This window comes from Pogoniulus pusillus, chromosome 31 (genome assembly GCF_015220805.1).
Source record: "Pogoniulus pusillus isolate bPogPus1 chromosome 31, bPogPus1.pri, whole genome shotgun sequence".
Taxonomy (NCBI): Eukaryota; Metazoa; Chordata; class Aves; order Piciformes; family Lybiidae; genus Pogoniulus; species Pogoniulus pusillus.
The window spans coordinates 5933652-5956052 of NC_087294.1; the positions used below are offsets into that span (position 1 = coordinate 5933652).

The 22401-nt window shown below is 46.3% G+C and overlaps 1 protein-coding gene across 9 annotated transcripts in view; it reads left to right on the forward strand.

Annotated features, from left to right (window-relative positions):
• Positions 1-22401, forward strand: part of HIVEP2 (HIVEP zinc finger 2) — a 187511-nt gene that overhangs the window by 134652 nt on the left and 30458 nt on the right. For all 9 annotated transcript variants that reach the window (XM_064169424.1, XM_064169423.1, XM_064169427.1 and 6 more), the window contains one exon: positions 21349-21393. The gene's annotated coding sequence lies outside the window, so the exon portion shown is untranslated. The remainder of the gene's footprint in view (positions 1-21348; positions 21394-22401) is intronic.

The following is a 22401-nucleotide window of genomic DNA, read 5'->3' on the forward strand; positions in this document are numbered from 1 at the left end:
CTGAATTTCCCCCCCTCACGCTCTGAAGTTCCTCAGGTTGCGTTTAGAAACAGGAAGCTGCTTTGCATAAAGGTAAGATTGTGTTTTTAACAAGAAAAGTTGGTGTGAGACTGGCTAAATATACCCACGCAGTCATACTCGGTGGGTAGTCCTGGCTATTTTTAGGCTTTATTTTTGCCTCTCTCTGTTTGGTTTTTGGGTGACACCTCCACGGCGCCTTCAGCTCGCAGCGAGGCTCCGCTTCCTGCGCCCGCACCAACCTCGCAATTACAGGAGGAGTCAGGGCTGCCAGTGTCATCTGTCAGGCGTTGCAGAGGACTGGTGTCAGCAAAGGAAGAGCAAAGCTTCATAAAAAGAGAGAGAGAGAGAGAGAGAAGCATTCTCTTAATACTTTGCCCTTTGCAGCAGCAGCCCCTTATCTGATCACCCACGCTCATCTGGCTGCTGACGCCGCACTTGCTTCATTAGTACAGGCTATTTTTACACCTTTTGTGTCTTTTGAGGAACCAAGCAAGCCTGCTGGCTTGGAGTGATTCACCATCTCCAGGCGAACAGGGCGTCCTCAAATCCTGCCGTGGTGAGTAGGAGGAGAGAAGCAGAAGGAAGGGTTCAGTTGAATAAACAAGTTGATCAGGTGTCTGAGGTGATCTGAGTGCTACACCATTGTGCTGGAGTCTTCAGGGTAATGGCCTGCAGCTGGAGCGGGTCCAGAGGAGGGCAAAGAAGGTGGTGAAGGGGCTGGAGAGTAGATTTTATGAATCATAGAATCATAGAATCAACCAAGTTGGAAGAGATCTCCAAGATCATCCAGTCCAACCTATCCCCCAGCCCTGTCCAGTCAACTAGACCATGGCACTAAGTGCCTCATCCATGAGGAGCGACTGAGGGGCTGGGGATGCTTAGTTTGAGGAAGGGGGAGTTGAGGGGAGACTTCAGTGCTGTCTACAGCTACCTGAAGGGACATTGTGGAGAGGCTGCTGCTGGTCTCTTCTCACAGGTCATTGGAGACAGAACAAGGGGGAATGGCCTCAAGCTGAGGCTGGGGAGGTTTAGATTGGACATTAGGAAAAAGTTTTTCACAGAGAGAGTGGTCAGGGACTGGAATGAGCTGCTCAGGGAGGTGGTGGAGTCACCCACCCTGGATGTGTTCAAGAGTCATTTGGATGTGGTGCTTAGGGCTATGGTTTAAGGTGAATCTTGTGGAGTAGGATTATAGGTTGGACTTGGTGATCCTGAGGGTCTTTTGCAGCCTGGGTGTTTCTGTGGTTCTGTGACACGTGCTTCTGGTTTGCAGTGCAGCTCTGCACATTGCTAGGCACTCTCTGAAGGACCTTGTAGTAGTGGTTTAAAGTGTAGGTCAGCAGACATGAAGCCCTGTGTGCTCATGCATGTACTCTACATTCATTAACAGGGAAGTTGGGGGCTGGGCTGGGAGATGTTTGGCAGTTGAACTAGATGTTCTTTCAAGGTCCCTTCCAACCCAAACCATTCTGCCCTTGTATGTTGGTGATGCTTTCTTTTGTCTGTAGTGTACAAGTGCCATTGGTGTGTAACAAACACCCACCAAGCTTTGGGGCTAGCTGATTTCCCTTCCAATTCTGACAATGGAAACAAAACTAAATTTGGTGAGATGTACAGCAGAAAAAAAACCCTGTACAAAGTTCTCTGGAGTTTTCCAGAGCTGAGCAGTACTTGTTTTCCTTTTCAATAGACCATCAACCCTAAAATTGCCCTCCCAGACCCCACTGAGCTTGCTGCTGGTGGCTGAAATTGAATGGTTTGCTGTCCTTCCTTCAGTGTTTTCTGTGTAGGATTGATTTTGTATTCTCTTGTGTCATTTATTAAGCATAGAATAATAGAATCATGCTGCAAGTGTTCTTGGAGTGGTTCCAAAATTGGTGTGGGATACATATACAAAACTTGCATTACAGAATTACACAGCATGTTAGCATCAGTAAGGGACCCTGAAAGGTTGTCTAGTCCAGAGCAGGATCAAGCTAGACCAGAGCACACAGGAGCACATCCATGTGGGTCTTGAATATCTCCAGACAGGGAGACTCTGCAACCCACCTGGGCAGCCTGTTCCAGTGTTCTGTCACCTTCACAGGGAAAAAAAAACATTCCTCATATTTCCATGAAACTTCCAATGCCTCAACTTCCACCCATTGCTCCTTGTCCTGTCATTGGGCATCACTAAGAAGAGCCTGAAGAACCTAAAGGTCTTGATTATACTATGAATGCCTTGATCTAACCCTGTCTGATGTAAAGTCATCATGAAATGTCAGCAGTGCCTTTCCCAAGAAGTGTTTTGGGGTTTATTGTGTTGTGTTTGTTGAAAATCTGTAACTGAGCTGTCAGCTTGGCCTGCCCTGCAGAGGTTTTCTGTGTGGATTAAGACACTTTGGAGGACCATTAACTTTTCAGAGGTGTTTGGCCAGGGAAGTGATGCTCATGTTCACAAACACAGTTGATTTGTGTTTGTGTAAAGAAGTCTTAACTGCAAAGAGCAGAATTTCATGTGTGCCTGCAAAACACAGCAGAAAGCTCATGCTCCTTTTGCTGAGTTTTTTGAGATGTCCTGATGCGTTTGGATGTCACACATAGTGACTTCTGATGCTTTCTGCAATAAAAAGCAGGGAGTACTGTAAAATATGGCCAGAGTAATTTTCCCTGCCAGGCATCCTGAGGATTTTAAAGAAAGCACTGTCCTTAAATGTACAGCTGTGGAAGGGTTAAAATTACCCCCAGAATAAAGTTACCTGAATAGCTCAGAAGGTTTGGAAGCAAAATGAAGATATATTTTACAGCAAACTAAAATCTAAAAGCATAAAATACAATGTATATGCACAAAACCATATTTGCATACATTTACAAAGTAGAGACAACACAAGGACCCTCTTAAAGACCCAAAACACCCCTCTGGACAAGCCCAGAGAGGCTTCCAACAGCCTCCTTAGGCCCCTTCCCCATTCCTTTCCTTTCCTATTACCTCCCTGATAGAATTGTTTAGCATCTTTATTGATGACCTTGATGTAGACTTAGAGTGTGTCATCAGTAAGTTTGCAGATGACCAAAGTTTGGTGGCAGTGTTGATCATCATGAGGATAGGGAGACTCTGCAGAGGAACTTGGATAGGTTGGATCCATGGGCCAGTGTTAATGGGATGAGCTTCAACAAGGGGACACAGTCTCAAGTTGTGCTGGGGGAGGTCTAGGCTGGATATTAGGAGGAAGTTCTTCACAGAGAGAGTGATTGGCATTGGAATGGGCTGCCCAGGGAGGTGGTGGAGTCACCGTCCCTGGAGGTGTTGAAGCAAAGCCTGGATGAGGCACTTAGTGCCATGGTCTAGTTGACTGGCTAGGGCTGGGTGCTAGGTTGGAGTGGATGATGTTGGAGGTCTCTTCCAACCTGGTTGATTCTATGATTCTAAGGTGGTGCATATGGGCCACAACAACTCCAAGCAGTGCTACAGGCTTGGAGAAGTGTGACTGGAAAGCTGTCTAGCAGAAAGGGACTTGAGGGTTCTAGCTGACAAGCAGTGCAATAGGAGCAAGCAGTGTGCCCAGATGGCAAAGAAAGCCAATGGCATCCTGGCTTGGATTAGAGATGCTGTGTCCAGCAGGAGTAGAGGGGTGATTGCCCCCTTGTACTCAGCTCTGGTGAGGCCACATCTTGAGTACTGTGCTCAGTTTTGGGCACCTCATTACAAGAGGGATGTGGAGGTGCTGAAGCAAGTGCAGAGGAGGGCAAAGGCTGGTGAAGGGCCTGGAGAAGAAATCTTATGAGGAGTGACTGATGAAGCTGGGTCTGGTTAGTTTGAAAATGAGGAGGCTGAGGGGAGACCTCATTGCTGTCTACAGCTACCTGAAAGGATGTTGTGGAGAGGCTGCTGCTGGTCTCTTCTCACAGTAATTAGTGATAGAACAAGAGGGAATGGCCTCAAGCTGTGACTGGGTGGGTTTAAACGGGATACTAGGAAAAAAAAAATTCACAGCAAGAGTGGTCAGGGATTGGAATGGGCTGCCCAGGGAGGTGGATGAGTCACCAACTCTGACTGTGTTTAAAGGTTGTTTGGATGTGGTGCTTGGGGATATGGTTTAGAGTTATAGGTTGGACTTGGTGATCCTGAAGGTCTTTTCCAATCCAAATGTCTCTTCTCCCAGGCAACCAGCAATAGAACAAGGGGACACAGTCTCATGTTGTGCCAGGGTAGGTATAGGCTGGATGGTAGGAGGAAGTTCTTCACAGAGAGAGTGATTGGCATTGGAATGGGCTGCCCAGGGAGGTGGTGGAGGCACCGTGCCTGGAGGTGTTGAAGAAAAGCCTGGATGAGGCACTTAGTGCCATGGTCCAGTTGACTGGCTAGGGCTGGGTGCTAGGTTGGACTGGATGATCTTGGAGGTCTCTTCCAACCTGGTTGATTCTGATTCTATGATTCTGTGATTCTGTTTATGCAGCTGAATTTTATCCCCATCAGCAAGGGAATTAAATCACATGGACTTATCTTTATTACTCTTTTTGCACCCAATAGCCAATTAGTTATTTTTTTACCTTTTTTTCTGTTCAGCATCTCTGGAAAGTCCCCATCCCTTGTTTACAGTTAGACACAAAAAACTTAAGCTAAGCCTTAAACGATACCAGGAGCCCACTTAAGGGACTTTATTGTACCTTAACATAACTGCTGTAGTGGTCACAATCTTTAGGCAGTGCCAAGTGACTCGATCTGCTACAGCAAAACACCTGCACTGAATCAGTAGTCAAAATGAAACATTCTGTCTGTGGGGTGTGATATATACAATTTGAGGCTTAATGAAATATTCAAAATGGATTAAAATAAAACTACTTTGAAGGTCTGTTCCACTTTGGGTGCGAAAAATGGCCCCCAAAAAGCCCTGGTAAGAACATGCTGCTACTGATGTTCAGCATGCATCTGTTTTTGTTTTGACCTGTGGTGACCACAGGGCTTAGTAAACAATGACAGGTTTTAAAATAAGCTTGTATAATAATTGGTGTGAGTGAAAAACAAACACAAGTTCAGATACTATAAATGTCTTCCTATGTAATTCATCCCTGGGGTGAGAACGTTCATCAGAGGCAGTGCATTTGCTCATTCAAGAGAGAGTTAGAAAAATGCTGACATTTTCAATAGCTCCAAGTGCAGGGTGCTGCACTTTGGCCACAGCAGCCCCATGCAGAGATACAGGCTGGGGTCAGAGTGGCTGGAGAGCAGCCAGACAGAGAGGGATCTGGGGGTGCTGATTGATACCCACCTGAACATGAGCCAGCAGTGTGCCCAGGTGGCCAAGAGAGCCAGGGGCATCCTGGCCTGCATCAGAAATGGTGTGGCCAGCAGGAGCAGGGAGGTCATTCTGCCCCTGTACTCTGCACTGGTTAGACCACACCTTGAGTGCTGTGTTCAGTTCTGGGCCCCCCAGTTTAGGAGGGACATTGAGATGCTTGAGCATGTCCAGAGAAGGGCGACGAGGCTGGGGAGAGGCCTTGAGCACAGCCCTACGAGGAGAGGCTGAGGGAGCTGGGATTGGTTAGCCTGGAGAAGAGGAGGCTCAGGGGTGACCTTATTGCTGTCTACAGCTACCTGAGGGGTGGTTGTGGCCAGGAGGAGGTTGCTCTCTTCTCTCAGGTGGCCAGCACCAGAGCGAGAGGACACAGCCTCAGGCTGCACCAGGGGAAATTAAGGCTGGAGGTGAGGAGAAAGTTCTTCACTGAGAGAGTCATTGGACACTGGAATGGGCTGCCCGGGGAGGTGGTGGAGTCGCCGTCCCTGGAGCTGTTCAAGGCAGGATTGGACGTGGCACTTGGTGCCATGGTCTAGCCTTGAGCTCTGTGGTAAAGGGTTGGACTTGATGATCTGTGAGGTCTCTTCCAACCCTGATGATACTGTGATACTGTGAAACTGTGAAATGCAAGTGGCTTCTTCTGACACAGTGTGAAAGGAGGCATAGCTGTTCCCAAAATCTGCTGGGGTTGTATAATTAAGATTGTGTAACTTTTTAAACTACAGAAGCCTCACCTCCCAGAAGGTTTTGTGACATTTTCCCTCTCAGATGAAAACGCTAAGCAAGAGCCTGATATTTGCTTAATGTTTCCTTTTTTTTGCAACAGAATAAAAATCATTTTGTACCTAAAAAATGGTGCAGTATTTACACAAAATGTGATTCTTATTTTGCTTTTGTTTTCCCTGGGAAAGCTTGTGGAAAAGCTGTGTGGTATCTTAGCAGGGACTTAGCAGCACAAGTCTGTTCTCCCCAGCAGATGCCCAGAATGTTAGGGGCTGGAAGGGACCTCAGAAGGTCATCCAGTCTAAGCCCCCTGCAGAGCAGGATCACCTAGACCAGATCACACAGGACCACATCCATGCAGGTGTTGAATGTCTCTGGTAGAGCAGACTCCACACCCCAAATAAGAGGCATTTCAGCCTTTACATGTCATTCTGGTAAGGAGAACTGTTACAGCTGACAACTTCAGCACTTTCAGTGACACTGTTCTTACCCTTAGTGTAGACAATTTGCAAGTCTAGAAATGACTGCAAGCCACATCCACACAGGAATCTTTGCATATACATTTTTGTCTTGCACAAGTGCTGCCAGATTCATAGTTTAGTTAATCTGCCCTTGATAAAGTGTGAGAATTCCCTTTCTGATTCACATGGATGTTACATTGAGTGGAAATTCTTTAATCTCAGTGATTTTCACCAGTCTTTGCAAATACAAACTGTTGATTGCAGCCCCAGGGGCATCACATCACATTAATGATTAGGGTCTGAACCTTTGCTTTTCACAGATTGTAGTTGTTTTGCAATTTGGAGGCTACATAATGTCTATTAATTTACATGGTAATAGTTTGGGGACAGCAGCAGAGCCAAAGCTCCGTTTCTTGTCTGTGCTGTGGGTGTGGGACAAAAAACGATCCTTCAAATAGTGATCAGAAACTATTTCACACTTTCATGGCTTGGCAGTGGTATCCTTACAGAATCACAGAATGGTCTGGGTTGGAAGGGACCTCCAAAGGTCATCTAGCAAGCAGGAGCATCTTCAACAGGTTGCCCAGAGCCCTGGTGAGCCTCACCTTGAATATCTCCAGGGATGGAGCCCCAACCACCTCCCTGGGCAACCTGTGCCAGTGTTCCACCACCCTCATGGTAAAGAACCTGTTCCTAACATCCAGTCTAAATCTGTTCTTCTCTAGTTTGAAGCCATTGCCCCTTGTCCTGTCACTGCAGGCCTTTGTAAACAGTCTCTCTCCAGCCTTCTGGTAGGCCTCCTTCAGGTACTGGAAGGCTGCTATTAGGTCTCCCTGGAGTCTTCTCCCCTCCAGGCTGAACAACCCCAGCTCCTTCAGCCTGTGTTTGTAGCAGAGGTGCTCCAACACCCTGATAATTTTTGTGGCCCTGCTCTGGACCTGCTCCATGAGGTCCATGTCCTTCTATACTGAGGACCTGCATGCATTACTCCAGGTGAGGTCTCAGCAGAGCAAAATGGCAGAATCACCTCTCTGGATCTGCTGGCAACACATATTTCGATGCAGCCCAGAAATGTGTTGTGTTCAGTTGCTCTGGCTCAGAAGAAAGTAAGATAGAGTTAAGTTTCTGCTGATAAAGAGATCAGCCCAAGAATTAAGAGCTAATTTCCATCTCAGCACCACTTTGGATACTACTGCACATTGTTAATGTGCCTTTAGTAAATACTGTTTGTTTATTTATTACTGAACTTACACATGAGAGGAACTCATTCTTCTGCAAATGAGGATCAATAGAATCATAGAATCATAGAATCATAGAATCAACCAGGTTGGAAGAGACCTCCAAGATCATCCAGTCCAACCTAGCACCCAGCCCTATCCAATCAACTAGACCATGGCACTAAGTGCCTCATCCAGGCTTTGCTTGAACACCTCCAGGGACGGTGCCTCCACCACCTCCCTGGGCAGCCCATTCCAATGCCAATCACTCTCTCTGTGAAGAACTTCTTCCTAACATCCAGCCTATACCTACCCTGGCACAACTTGAGACTGTGTCCCCTTGTTCTATTGCTGGTTGCCTGGGAGAAGAGGCCACCCCCCACCTGGCTACAATGCCCCTTCAGGTAGTTGTAGACAGTAATAAGATCACCCCTGAGCCTCCTCTTCTCCAGGCTAAACACCCCCAGCTCCCTCAACCTCTCCTCATAGGATTTGTGCTCCAGGCCCCTCACCAGCTTTGTTGCCCTTCTCTGGACATGTTCCAGCACCTCAACATCTGTCTTGAATTGAGGGGCCCAGAACTGGACACAATCACATAAACCTTACTTAAGCCATCCAAATAGCATTTAAGAAGTGGTGGTGGTTGTCTGTTTCTGACTGTTGTCTGCATGGGAGGTGGTGTCTCTCTTGTAAGTCACTGCCTATGGGGATTCAAGAGGAAATTTGAGGGAAAAGGACTAAAATGACTGTGCTATTTTTGTGGACTTCTGAAATTTTAATAAGACTGGAAATGCTGCCTGTCAGATCTGCCGTTGCTCTGACATCACATTTGAAGGTCCACATGGGAAATGGCTGGCATTTTACTCATCTGATTTCATTTCTTGACTTGCTCCTAAAGGAAATAAGTAGCAGTGTGAGAAAATTAACAGTTTATATAAGTCTCATGTTTAGTTTCATATCAGAATAGTTTCATAATCAGAATAAGTCTTTGGGGTTTGTTTGGTTGGTTGGTTTGGTTTGTTTGTTTGTGGAGATAGATTCAGGATGTCCACATTGGAATACAGTCAGCCAGAACAGGTAGATTCTGTATTATGTGACATGCTTAGGCATCTTGGCTGGAGAGGTGGGCACAAGCCAACCTCATGAGGTTCAACAAGACCAAGAGCATCTGGGTCGAGGCAATCCCAAGCACAAATCCAGGCTGGGCAGTGAGTGGCTGGAGAGCAGCCCTGAGGAGAGGGACTTGGGGGTGCTGGTGGATGAGAAGCTCAACAGGAGCCAGCAGTGTGCACCTGCAGCCCGGAGGGCCAACCAGATCCTGGGTGGCAGCAGGAGAGCTGTGGCCAGCAGATTCTCCCCCTCTACTCTGCTCTGATGAGACCCCACCTGGAGTACTGTGTCCAGTTCTGGAACCCCCATTACAGGAGGGATGTGGATGTGCTGGAGTGTGTCCAGAGAAGGGCTGCGAGGATGCTCAGAGGGCTGCAGCAGCTCTGCTGTGAGGACAGAATGAAAGAGTTGAGGCTGTTCAGGCTGGAGAAGAGGAGGCTTCCAGGTGACCTTCTTGTGGCTTTCCAGTATCTGAAGGGGGCCTACAAAAGCTTTTTAGGCTATCAGGGAGTGACAGGACTGGGGGGAATGGAGTGAAGCTGGAGATGGGTCGGTTGAGACTGGAAGTTGTTGAGCAGGAGAGTGGTGAGAGGCTGGAATGGGTTGCCCAGGCAGGTGGTTGAGGCCCCATGTCTGGAGGTGTTTAAGGCCAGGCTGGCTGAGGCTGTGGGCAGCCTGCTCTAGGGTAGGGTGTCCCTGCCCATGGCAGTGGGGTTGGAACTAGATGATCTTGGTGATCCCTTCCAACCCTAACTGATTCTTTGATTCTGTGATCTCCATCAGACTGATACATGCACAGCAAGGTTAGGCAACCAAACCCAAAAGATTTACCCAATCAGTTAAAAGCAATGGGATCAGAGAGATCAATTAGCTGCTAATTGACTGACAAGCTTGTTTGTCCTGTGCCTGTTTTGGCATCTCTTGTAACAGGGCATTGTTTAATTCAAGGAGAAGAGCTATAATTTGTTTGCAAACTACTACCTATAAAGGAAGTGTTGAAGAATAATTTGGCTTCTATGTAGCTTTCTCTCTCCCTTTTTTTGTCTTTGTTAAAAGAAGTCATCCTATGGAAATAAGTCTATGTTCAGTTGGACCCTTGGCAACATGGAAGGTTGTTTTGATACCTTTTTTTCCATCAGGTAGTGCTGTGTACTGCTGCCCCTGGACAGATGGGCAGAGTCCAAAGGGATGGGGTTCAATAGCTCCAAGTGCAGGGTGCTGCACTTTGGCCACAACAACCCCATGCAGAGATACAGGCTGGGGTCGGAGTGGCTGGAGAGCAGCCAGACAGAGAGGGATCTGGGGGTGCTGATTGATACCCACCTGAACATGAGCCAGCAGTGTGCCCAGGTGGCCAAGAGAGCCAGTGGCATCCTGGCCTGCATCAGGAATGGTGTGGCCAGCAGGAGCAGGGAGGTCATTCTGCCCCTGTACTCTGCACTGGTTAGACCACACCTTGAGTGCTGTGTTCAGTTCTGGGCCCCCCAGTTTAGGAGGGACATTGAGATGCTTGAGTGTGTCCAGAGAAGGGCAACGAGGCTGGGGAGAGGCCTTGAGCACAGCCCTACGAGGAGAGGCTGAGGGAGCTGGGATTGGTTAGCCTGGAGAAGAGGAGGCTCAGGGGTGACCTTATTGCTGTCTGCAACTACCTGAGGGGAGGCTGTGGCCAGGAGGAGGTTGCTCTCTTCTCTCAGGTGGCCAGCACCAGAACAAGAGGACACAGCCTCAGGCTGTGCCAGGGGAGATTTAGGCTGGAGGTGAGGAGAAAGTTCTTCCCTGAGAGAGTCATTGGACACTGGAATGGGCTGCCCGGGGAGGTGGTGGAGTCGCCGTCCCTGGAGCTGTTCAAGGCAGGACTGGACGTGGCACTTGGTGCCATGGTCTAGCCTTGAGCACTGTGGTAAAGAGTTGGACTTGATGATCTGTGAGGTCTCTTCCAACCCTGATAATACTGTGATACTGTGATACTTTGAGTGAGCAGTCCTTGTCATTAGAATGAAACAAGTCAGTGTTAAAGCATTTCTGCTGTAGGCCTCTTCTATGGCTTCTTAAAATACACTCAACTTGAATTTAGGGCTTTTTGGGGGTGCTATTTTTCAACAAAGGGTGGCAATTTAAAGTTTTGTTTAAGGTACTTAACATAGCAACAACAGAGTGCTTTGCTGCAGCTGTGCTCTTTGCATTTATGATGCAAGCCAGCTTCTCTTGAAGAAAACTGCCAATGTTTCCCTACTGCCCTGTGATTGAACACTCATTGCAGTGTATCTTACAGGTTTCTCTGTAGACATCTTAGAGCTGTTGGATTAGTTTGTTTTCATATTGTAATAAATCATAGAATCATAGAATCAACCAGGCTGGAAGAGACCTCCAAGATCAGCCAGTCCAACCTATCCCCCAGCCCTATCCAGTCAATTAGACCATGGCACCAAGTGCCTCATCCAGTCTCTTCTTGAAGACCTCCAGGGATAGATATGTAATATGTAGGATGTAAAAGCTTAAACCTAAGTGATGGGCAACTCTGTTTGATTTTATGAGGAATAAAACTAGAATTATGTCCCTGGGTTTGCAACTCCTTGGTTCAGATTCATACCATTATAAAGTAGGGCAGTATTTAGCACTTACTTTTACTTGCTGTTGGAATAGTTTGTCTCCTTTCAGTTGCTCAGAACCAAATCTTCTATCTGTTCAAATATCCTTGAAGTTGAATGGGAAATTCTTGTGTTGTGCCTGACTTTCTCAAGGTCATCACAGAATCACAGAATCATAGAATCAACCAGGTTGGAAGAGACCTCCAAGATCATCCAGTCCAACCTAGCACCCAGCCCTAACCAATCAACCAGACCATGGCACTAAGTGCCTCATCCAGGCTTTTCTTGAAGACCCCCAGGGACGGTGCCTCCACCACCTCCCTGGGCAGCCCATTCCAATGCCAATCACTCTCTCTGTGAAGAACTTCTTCCTAACATCCAGCCTAGACCTTCCCTGGCACAACTTGAGACTGTGTCCCCTTGTTCTATTGCTGGTTGCCTGGGAGAAGAGGCCACCCCCACCTGGCTACAGCCTCCCTTCAGGTAGTTGTAGACAGTAATAAGGATCACCCCTGAGCCTCCTCTTCTGCAGGCTAAACAGGCCCAGCTCCCTCAACCTCTCCTCATAGGATTTGTGCTCCAGGCCCCTGTGCCTGACCTCTGATTCAGTAGGATCACCTTCAGATGAGTGAAGGAGAATTTTGTTCTTCACAGCATGTACCCATTGAAACATATATGAAATGATTGAGACAGGTATAAGTTCCTACAGTTAAGGTTAATAGATGTACAACAGATTTGGTTATTCATTTTCTTATTTGGCATCAGCACACATTTAAGCAGTCAAATTCTAATTATGTTCTTCAGCATACTCAGATAATGGTCTCAGATAATAGCTTGAATTATCTGAATTAACAAGATGAAGGTGAGTTTGGTAAAGCCTTAAAAGGAATGAAATAATCAATACTACTACCACAGTTAACTGAAATGTGCTCACATATACCATCTCTCTCTGGATGTGGTTGTCAAGTAGTTTTCAAAATATGAGCCAAATTTAGGGCAAGCACTTAAATAATTGCACCAACCTGGCTGCCAGGTTATGTGCACTCACAGAAGCCTGGCAGTAAGAGCATGTGCTTGGTCACCCTGAGCTTGTGTGGTGGGTTAGGAGCCTCCTCACCAACTATTGAGATTTACTGGACTAGCTCAGACAGCTTGGAAGTAAGATGAAGCTGTATTTACAGCAAAGTTGCATTTACAAGCCTATATACACACTATATTTACAAATACTTACAATTATATATAAATTAGAAATAATTCAGAGACCCAAACTCCCTCCCAGACAAAGGAAACTGCCCAGAAGGGTGCAAAGCTACCCCCTCTTTCTCCCTCTACTTTCCCAGGCAGGCAAACAAAACAAGCAGCAAAGAATCATAGAATCAACCAGGCTGGAAGAGACCTCCAAGATCATCCAGTCCAACCTAGCACCCAGCCCTGGCCAGTCAACTAGACCATGGCACTAAGTGCCTCATCCAGGCTTTGCTTGAAGACCTCCAGGGTGTTCCAGTGACTCCACCACCTCCCTGGGCAGCCCATTCCAATGCCAATCACTCTACTCTGTGAAGAACTTCTTCCTAACATCCAGCCTATACCTACCCTGGCACAACTTGAGACTGTGTCCCCTTGTTCTATTGCTGGTTGCCTGGGAGAAGAGACCAACCCCCACCTGGCTACAACCTCCTTTCAGGTAGCTGTGGAGAGCAATGAGGTCCCCCCCCGAGCCTCCTCTTCTCCAGACTAAACCTGTTAGCCAACATATTAGGAAAGATATTAGAGCAGAATGAAGAGGAATTGGATAGATCCATCATTCCAGACCAGAATGGGACCAATTGTTTACGTTTTGGCTTTTTATGCCTCTCAGCAAACAAATGAATGATAGAGACTTCATCATTATCTTCTTTTTATAACAGATGATCTAATTTCTCTCATAAAATATTCCAATTAGCTCCAAACCAGCACAGCTTGCACGCTGCCCTTGATGCATCTGTGGTTGGATCCTCTGAGCCAGACCCCTCCATTTCTGGCTTCTGGGGGAATCAGTGTGAGCACAGTGTGCTGTAGCACAGAATCACAGAACCTTAGAGGTTGGAAGGAATCTCCAGAGGTCAAGTCCAGCACCCCTGCCAAGCAGGATCACCTAAGGGTAGGAGGCACAGGAATGCATCCAGGAAGATCTTGAAAGTCTCCAGAGAAGGAGACTCCACTACCTCTCTGGGAAGCCTGTTCCGGTGCTCTGTTCCCTCACTGTAAAGAAGTTTCTCCTCACGTTGCAGTGAAACCTCCTATGTTCCAGTTTGTAGCCATTTGCCATGGTCTAGATGACTGGATGGGGCTGGGTGCTAGGTTGGCCTGGGTGATCTTGGAGGTCTCTTCCAACCTGGTTGATTCTATGATTCATTACTCCTTGTCTTCTTGCTGCTGACCACCAAAAAGAGATTGGCCCCAGCCACTTGACACCCACCTCTGATTTTCTCTCAGTCTTCTCCAGACTAAACAGCCCCAGGTTTCTCAGTCTGTCTACACAGGAGAGAAGCTCAAGTCCCCCAGTCATCCTCATGGCTCTCTACTGGACTCTTCCCAGTAGTCCCTGTCTCTCTTGAACTGAGGAGCCCAAAATTTAACAGAGTATTCCAGTTGTGGTCTCACTAAGGCAGAGTATAGAGGGAAAAGAACCTCCCTAGACCTGCTGGACACACTTCTCTTGATGCACCCCAAGATGCCATTGGGTCACAGCGGCACATTGGTGGCCCAGCACTGGAGATCAGATCCTGTGCTGTAACTTCTCTTAAAGTACTTTTAGGACAGTCTACTTGAATGGTAAATTCACCATGTCCTGTGTGTAGTTGCTGAGTAGTATTTCCTTTTATTTTTTTGTGTTTTGGCTGCTGCTTTTAAATGACATTTAAAAAATACATGGCAATGGTTAGTTCAACTGCCCAAGTTGAATGCATTATTCTAAATGTTTCAGGGAGTTTCCAAATCTCTGATTCTCTGACTGGCTTTGGAGAATGGTAATATGTTCAGGAAAATGCTGGAATCTTGAGGGCAGGCAGAACATCTGGACTTAAATGAGCAGTTAGAGTGGTGTGGTATCTTCAAACGTGAAAAGGTTGCAACAGCAATTACAATATAGAAAGTGGGAGATTGAAACAGATGTATAGAATCTGTTTTGAAGCAAAATACCATTACTACTCCCTGAGTGCTGTGTCCAGTTCTGGGCCCCTCAATTCAAAAGAGGTGTTGAGGTGCTGGAAGGTGTCCAGAGAAGGGCAACAAAGCTGGTGAGGGGCCTGGAACACAAACCCTATGAGGAGAGACTGAGGGAGCTGGGGGTGTGCAGCCTGGAGAAGAGGAGGCTCAGGGGTGACCTCATTGCTGTCTACAACTACCTGAAGGGACATTGTAGCCAGGTGGGGGGTGGCCTCTTCTCTCAGGTAACCAGCAACAGAACAAGGGGACACAGTCTCAAGCTGTGCCAGGGGAGGTCTAGGCTGGATGTTAGGAGGAAGTTATTCGCAGAGAGAGTGATTGGCATTGGAATGGGCTGCCCAGGGAGGTGGTGGAGTCACCATCCCTGGAGGTGTTCAAGCAAAGCCTGGATGAGGCACTTAGTGCCATGGTCAGGTTGACTGGCTAGGGCTGGGTGCTAGGTTGGGCTGGCTGATCTTGGAGGTCTCTTCCAACCTGGTTGATTCTGTGATTTTATGATTCTATGAAATGTATATAACCCATTTTAAAAGGGCTGCCTTCTTAGAACTGCTTGTGTGAAAGGATGGCTTGCAAATCCTGCCAAGCAGCAGCAAAAGCACAGGCAGCTTTGCATTCCCCACTAGTTCAACACTTTGCCAAGTGCCAGCGGTTGCCGTAGGAATTTACAATCAACCCTTGAGGTGCTGAGAGGGACAGGTGTAAGGCTAGCTATGAAACCACAGTTGGATGGGACCCCTAACTAAGGGCTGTTGGAAATGCAGAATCTCTTGGGTCAAGAGTGGGAAGCCCTTTTACAAACCCGTGAAATGTAAGAGTTGTTTCTTCTTCCTTACCTTTTTAGTAGTGCAGTTCAGAGAGCACAAGTGCTATGTCAAGTAGCATGAAAATGCACTTGGTCATCTTTGTTTTGTTTGTATAAAATGCCAAAACTCTATACCCCAAGGACTGCATTCCTTTTCTTGTGCTGCTACGTAACATCTCCAGCTCATGAATGAGTACATAACTTTGCAAAGAAGGATAAGCAAATCCTTCTCTGTCTTCATGCCAGTCAGATGTTTCAGTTCAGAGTTGTACATTGAATGCTGGTCATGAGCTTTTTTTTCAGGCTTAGTCCACCTATGACTTTATCATAGAATCATAGAACCAACCAGGTTGGAAGAGACCTCCAAGATCATCCAGTCCAACCTAGCACCCAGCCCTAGCCAGTCAACCAGACCATGGCACCAAGTGCCTCATCCAGGCTTTTCTTGAACACCTCCAGGGACGGTGCCTCCCCCACCTCCCTGGGCAGCCCATTCCAATGCCAATCACTCTACTCTGTGAAGAACTTCTTCCTAACATCCAGCCTATACCTACCCTGGCACAACTTGAGACTGTGTCCCCTTGTTCTATTGCTGATAGCCTGAGAGAAGAGGCCACCCCCCACCTGTCTACAATGTCCCTTCAGGTAGTTGTAGACAGCAGTGAGGTCCCCCCTGAGCCTCCTCTTCTCCAGGATAGACACCCCTAGCTCCCTCAGTCTCCCCTCATAGGGTTTGTGCTCCAGGCCCCTCACCAGCTTTGTTGCCCTTCTCTGGACACATTCCAGCACCTCAACATCTCTCTTGAATTGAGGGGCCCAGAACTGGACACAGCACTCAAGGTGTGGCCTGACCAGTGCTGAGTACAGGGGCAGAATAACCTCCCTTGTCCTACTGGCCACACTGTTCCTGATGCAGGCCAGGATGCCATTGACTCTTGGCCACCTGGGCACACTGCTGCCCCATCTTCAGCTACTATCCACCAGTACCCCCAGGTCCCTTTCCTCCTGGCTGCTCTCCAGCCACTCAGTCCCCAGCCTGTAGTGCTGCTTGGGGTTGTTGTGGCCAAAGTGCAGAACCCTGCACTTGGCCTTGTTAAATCTCATCCCGTTGGCTTCTGCCCACCCATCCAGCCTGTCCAGGTCCCTCTGCAGGGCTCTCTCTCTTATCTGTGTAGAAGAAGCTGTTTGAGGATATTGAAATAAATGTTCTATTAGGATACCCAGTATTTACTTTTTCCCCAGTGAGATGTCATCACCAAACAGCTTTTTGGAGAATATTGTTAGTGATGCAGAGGGAAATGTGGGGTAGGACAGCAAGCCAAAATCTGCTGCCTTTCTTCCCAAAAGGCCAAGGAAATTTTCTTCTCAGTTGCAGGTGGGGGAGAGCTCAGAGGTGGCCTCTCTTTCTTGTAAGGCTGCTTGGCTGCTGGGCTTATCCCAGACATAAACTAGACTTGCCTAATAAGGGTTTTGGCAGAGGTCTGTGCATGACTGTAAGGATTTCATAGGAGCCACTGCAGCTTGTCTCTGCTGTGGTCGCCCTATAGCATATGAATTCTTCAGGGGCCAGTTGCTGTGGTTTTAGGCTGGCTTTGTGTTGGCAGAGCTGGACAAAAACAGATTTAAAGCAGGGTTGGTTCTGACCTTTAGTCCTTACACTAGAGTCAATATTTGTTCTGTATGATGTGCACAGGATTTAGCCTGGAAGACATAAGCTTCCAGTTTGTTCACTTGCAAGAGCTGTAATATGAGCCACAAATTGAGAAGTAGTAAAAGTTGTGTTTTGCCAAATTTTATTTTAAAGTTGTTGAGTGTAACCATTTTAATGCTCTGGGGAAAAAAAAAGAGGGGGAAAAAAAAGAAAAGAAGGAGTAATCTTAGAGCTCTGCAGTCAATCAGATACACATCCCCTGTATGCAGCTCACATAGGTGCCTTAGGGAAAGGAGCAACAGGGATTACTCTTGCTAGGGGTAATCCCTGTTGCTCCTTGCTAGGCTTGATTTAGTAGGTGCATCTGACACAAATACAGCTTCTGGTTTCCCAGGAATCTTCTCACGTTCAGAGTTTTCACAGAAGTAAAATGTCGCAGTTTGAAGCAGGCAGATAGCACAATTAGTGTGGCTGAAGGAGCTGGCTCCCAGGACACATTCCTGCAGGGAAACCTGGCTTGGCCCCTGGCCAGGCAGGGCTTTGCAGTTCATATCAGATGATGTGCTCGGTGCAACTCCTGTGCGGCTTCTGATCCGTGTAGCTGGGCTCCCCTTAGTCACACCATAGAGCTGAACCGGGCCCAAGGTGTCAAAGAGAACATGCATTTTTATCATCCTGAGTTCCTTACTTTGAAGCAAGTAGTACTCAGGCTGCGCCAGGGGAAATTTAGGCTGGAGGTGAGGAGAAAGTTCTTCACTGAGAGAGTCATTGGACACTGGAATGGGCTGCCCGGGGAGGTGGTGGAGTCGCCGTCCCTGGGGCACTTCAAGGCAAGGTTGGACGTGGCACTTGGTGCCATGGTCTAGCCTTGAGCTCTGTGGTAAAGGGTTGGACTTGATGATCTGTGAGGTCTCTTCCAACCTTGATGATACTGTGATACTGTGATACTGTGATACTTGGACTATTGGGAGTTGCTGTCTATTGAATAGTGTACATTTGATGAAGAACAATATCGAAAGGATACTCACACTGTTTTCTAATGGAGAAACAGTAATCAGTTGGAAAATGGAAGACTGTTGTTGGTTTAAGCTGGGCTGTGGATGCAAGCAGATGAGATAGAGGCTTGACTGGAAAAAAAACCCAAAATGTGCACTAGCTTTTCAGTGTCTTAGATTTCTGCAGTTAGCCAGTCTCCCGTTAAGGAGGTAAAGAAATAAAACCAAAACCCCAAAGAAACTGGAAGAAATGATGTTGAAGTCACCTTTGACACAGGACGGATGGCAGCTCAAACCAAACCAGAAATTATGATGTTGGTTCTGGAAAGGGATTTATTTTCCCCGGGGGAGTGACTCTGACCAAACTTAAGCCATCAATAATCCCTGTAATTAGTCTATACCTGTTACATAGTCTAGGTTGAAAAGATGATATAAAATGTTCTGAAAATAGCAGGGCCACAGAGTGGCTTGAACTCTGTAACAGAGGTCTCAGTTCAGAACAGAAAGTATATCAGCATCATCATTTGCTCAGATAAAACCATTGCTGTTACATTGCTGTGACTAGCAGGTTTTTTCCCTCTAAAGATGCTCTTAGTAGAGGGACTACAGAACAGAAAGGATTCTCCCATCTTCCAGAAATGTCTTCTTCACCATTTGCAAAACTGCCTAATAAGGAGAAAAGTATTTTTCTTTGAAGATGGCTAATAACTTTATCCTCTTTCAGTGAGGAACAGTCCCTCTCATCCCTGTTTCTACTTCTCAAGCCACATATTTTCCTTTTACATTCCCACTCATATATTGGCATCATTATGGTCTGCAATTCAGTTTAGCTCAGCTGCCAAAAATGATTTTGCCACTTACATGCAATTTCCTCATAAAGGACTGTGGAGTTGCTCAGTAGTAACAACTTCTGATATGCTGTAAGTCATGGATATGGAGAATTTTTTTTCCTTTTCATTTGAGGAGGCAATTTAGGAAAATAGAAATTGACATAAAATTATTACTAGAATTACATTTTTAGATAATTAGACAAGTGAGGTTATTTAAATCTCCATTAGTGTATCGAAGCTGAATGGCATTATGACCTAGAGTATTCTGGTTTGTATTTGACAGCTTGCTATTATTTTGTGCTATAGGAGATTTCTCCATGGTTACAACTTTAAAATGTTATCCACATTTGACAGACCATCAGTCCCTTAAATATTGCTGTCAAACTACCAATCTGTTATTTATAATAGCAAGTAAGTTAACAATAACAGGTAGCACAGTAACAATTCTACTTATGTCAAGTCTTGGGGCTTTACTAATGTTCATTTGTTCTTTGAAATTAGAAAGAATTGAAAGTTACCTATTGGTTTTGTATGATGGAAAAAGCATGAGTGCTCTAGCTGGTTTTCTGGCAGCATCTAATAGAGAATCACTGTAGTAGCCTGTATGTTATACTCTGATGAATACTCCAGCTGTTTCTGTTCCCCAAGGATCAGTGCTGGGCCCAGTCCTGTTCAATATCTTTATTGACGATCTGGACGAGGAGATTGAGTCCAGCATCAGTAAGTTTGCAGATGACACCAAGCTAGGAGCAGGTGTTGATCTGTTGGAAGGTAGGAGAGCCCTGCAGAGGGACCTGGCCAGGCTGGATGGGTGGGCAGAGGCCAATGGGATGAGATTGAACAAGGCCAAGTGCAGGGTTCTGCACTTTGGCCACAACAACCCCAAGCAGCACTACAGGCTGGGGACAGAGTGGCTGGAGAGCAGCCAGGAGGAAAGGGACCTGGGGGGTACTGATAGATAGTAGCTGAAGATGAGGCAGCAGTGTGCCCAGGTGGCCAAGAGAGCCAATGGCATCCTGGCCTGCATCAGGAACAGTGTGGCCAGTAGGACAAGGGAGGTTATTCTGCCCCTGTACTCAGCACTGGTCAGGCCACACCTTGAGTACTGTGTCCAGTTCTGGGCCCCTCAATTCAAGAGAGATGTTGAGGTGCTGGAAGGTGTCCAGAGAAGGGCAACAAAGCTGGTGAGGGGCCTGGAACACAAACCCTATGAGGGGAGACTGAGGGAGCTGGGGGTGTTTAGCCTGGAGAAGAGGAGGCTCAGGGAGGACCTCATTGCTGTCTACAACTATCTGAAGGGACATCGTAGCCAGGTGGGGGGTGGCCTCTTCTCCCAGGAAAGCAGCAATTGAACAAGGGGACACAGTCTCAAGTTGTGCTGGGGAAAGTCTAGGCTGGATGTTAGGAGGAAGTTGTTGGCAGAGAGAGTGATTGGCATTGGAATGGGCTGCCCAGGGAGGTGGTGGAGTCACCGTCCCTGGAGGTGTTCAAGCAAAGCCTGGCTGAGGCACTTAGTGCCATGGTCTGGTTGACTGGCTAGGGCTGGGTGCTAGGTTGGACTGGATGATCTTGGAGGTCTCTTCCAACCTGCTTGATTCTATGATTCTATTAATTGTCCTGAATAAAAACCATAAAGAAAAGCTACAATTGTTGCTTCTGTTATCACAACTGAACAAATATCCCTGTTCTTTTAATGAAACAAAAGACAAAATCTGCTTTCAGGATAAAGTGTTGAAAACCGACAGGAGAGTCCTGTTTTGATGGGAGAAATGCTCTTTACAGCAGTGAGATGATAGTCAGGGTCCCTGTTTTCTGTGCTGGTGTTTATGGAAATACAGATAGTAGTAGCCTGCAATCTGATGACAATCAGACAAGTGGCAGATCGTGACAGTCAGAGTAGTCTTTTGACCATGTGTTTGGTCTGTAGGTTTCTTCTTTGAGAAGGCAGCCACATATCCTTGAGCAGTATCCCACTGGTCTTAACTGATTTGGAAACCTACTTGAACTGCACTGCATTTTCTTGCACCTGAGTTGTGACAGCCTGACTAGGATTTTGTTCTGGTCCCTGAAACGTATGATGAGAGACCTGGAGTCTAAAAGTATTATCTGGAGAGAACACTGAAAGAGGATTTGTGAATAGGATTTGAGGATAATCCATGCTTAACAAAGGTGTAGGAATGAAGAGGGACATTGGCAGCTCTCTTTTTCTACTGATTCAGGAAGAGTGAGACCGCATTGGTTTAGACTTGCAGTCACTCATTTAGACACTGGAAACCCAAGTGCTTTAGAAAGACTCATGCTTACATTCTTCAATATGTTGTTGCTTACACCAAGAGAAAACACAAAATTGTTCTCAGTGGATGGGTAAAAGAAATTTGTAGATGTCTACTGTAAAGAATAGAACTATTTCTTCAGCATATATACCTAATATCAATAACTCATGACTTCTTGGTTTTTTTCCCTACAGGAAAATTGAAACTAGTCATGCCTATTAGATGCCTGGAAGATGCAGGTAATTGTGTTGTGTTAAAAATACCTCATATATTCCCATTACCTGGTTGTTTTTCTTTCTTTCCCTGTACTTTGCTAATGTTTCTTCAAGCCAAATTCATTTGTTCCGCTGTAGGAATGGAAAATCCTCCAGTACCTAATGCTGTTCTTTTGCCCTTTTCCTTCCTATTGTAAAATCATGACTGTCTTTTTAATTCTGTTTGATCCAGAAAATATCCTGTGTTTGGATAATATGGAAGCAGGAAGCCTACAGTTTTTCAAATTCAAATGCTGTACTTGTCTATGAAAATCATTCCTCTGAGCTTTTCTTCTTTATAATGGAACTGTGGAAACCAATTTCATTTAAGCATAAGAAGTGCATGTGTAGCTGGGTAGAAGTGTTTCAATGTTGAGATCAAGATTGCTGAAGTCACAGAAACACAGTGATAGCTCATCTCTAATACTTTTTATCTCTAGTAAGACATTCTCACTGAAATTTCATAACAGTGACTGGAAGATAGAGATGCAGAAGGGTACCAGTAGTGCCACGTTTGCAATGCTTAGTTGATGTCTCTTTTTTGACTGTTTAAAAGTACTGTCAAAGGATGAGTAACACCTTCTTGCAAAATCAGTTAGAAGATCCAAGGTAAGAGATACCTCACTTTAGACATCTCAAAATGTGTTATATACTCCAAGGTAGTTGTCTACTATTTTCTGCCTAACCAACACTGAGAAACAAGCATCTCCATAGTGAAGGGCCATGTGCATAGACATCCTCTATGTCTGAATCACCTGTCACAATATGAAGCAATTTCTCCCGTGGAAATACCAATCACTCTCCTTTGACTGTAGAGGAAGGCCAGGTGACTAAAGTACATGTCTCAATTATAGGTAATACTGGATAAGGTGATTCCCATCCACAGTGTTAGGACTCTTACTTTCAACTGTCATTTACTGAAAGGGCTTTGAAAGTAGGTGGTGGACTTTCTGAGACCCAAACCTTTAAACTGGCCCCAGAAAGCCTTCCAAA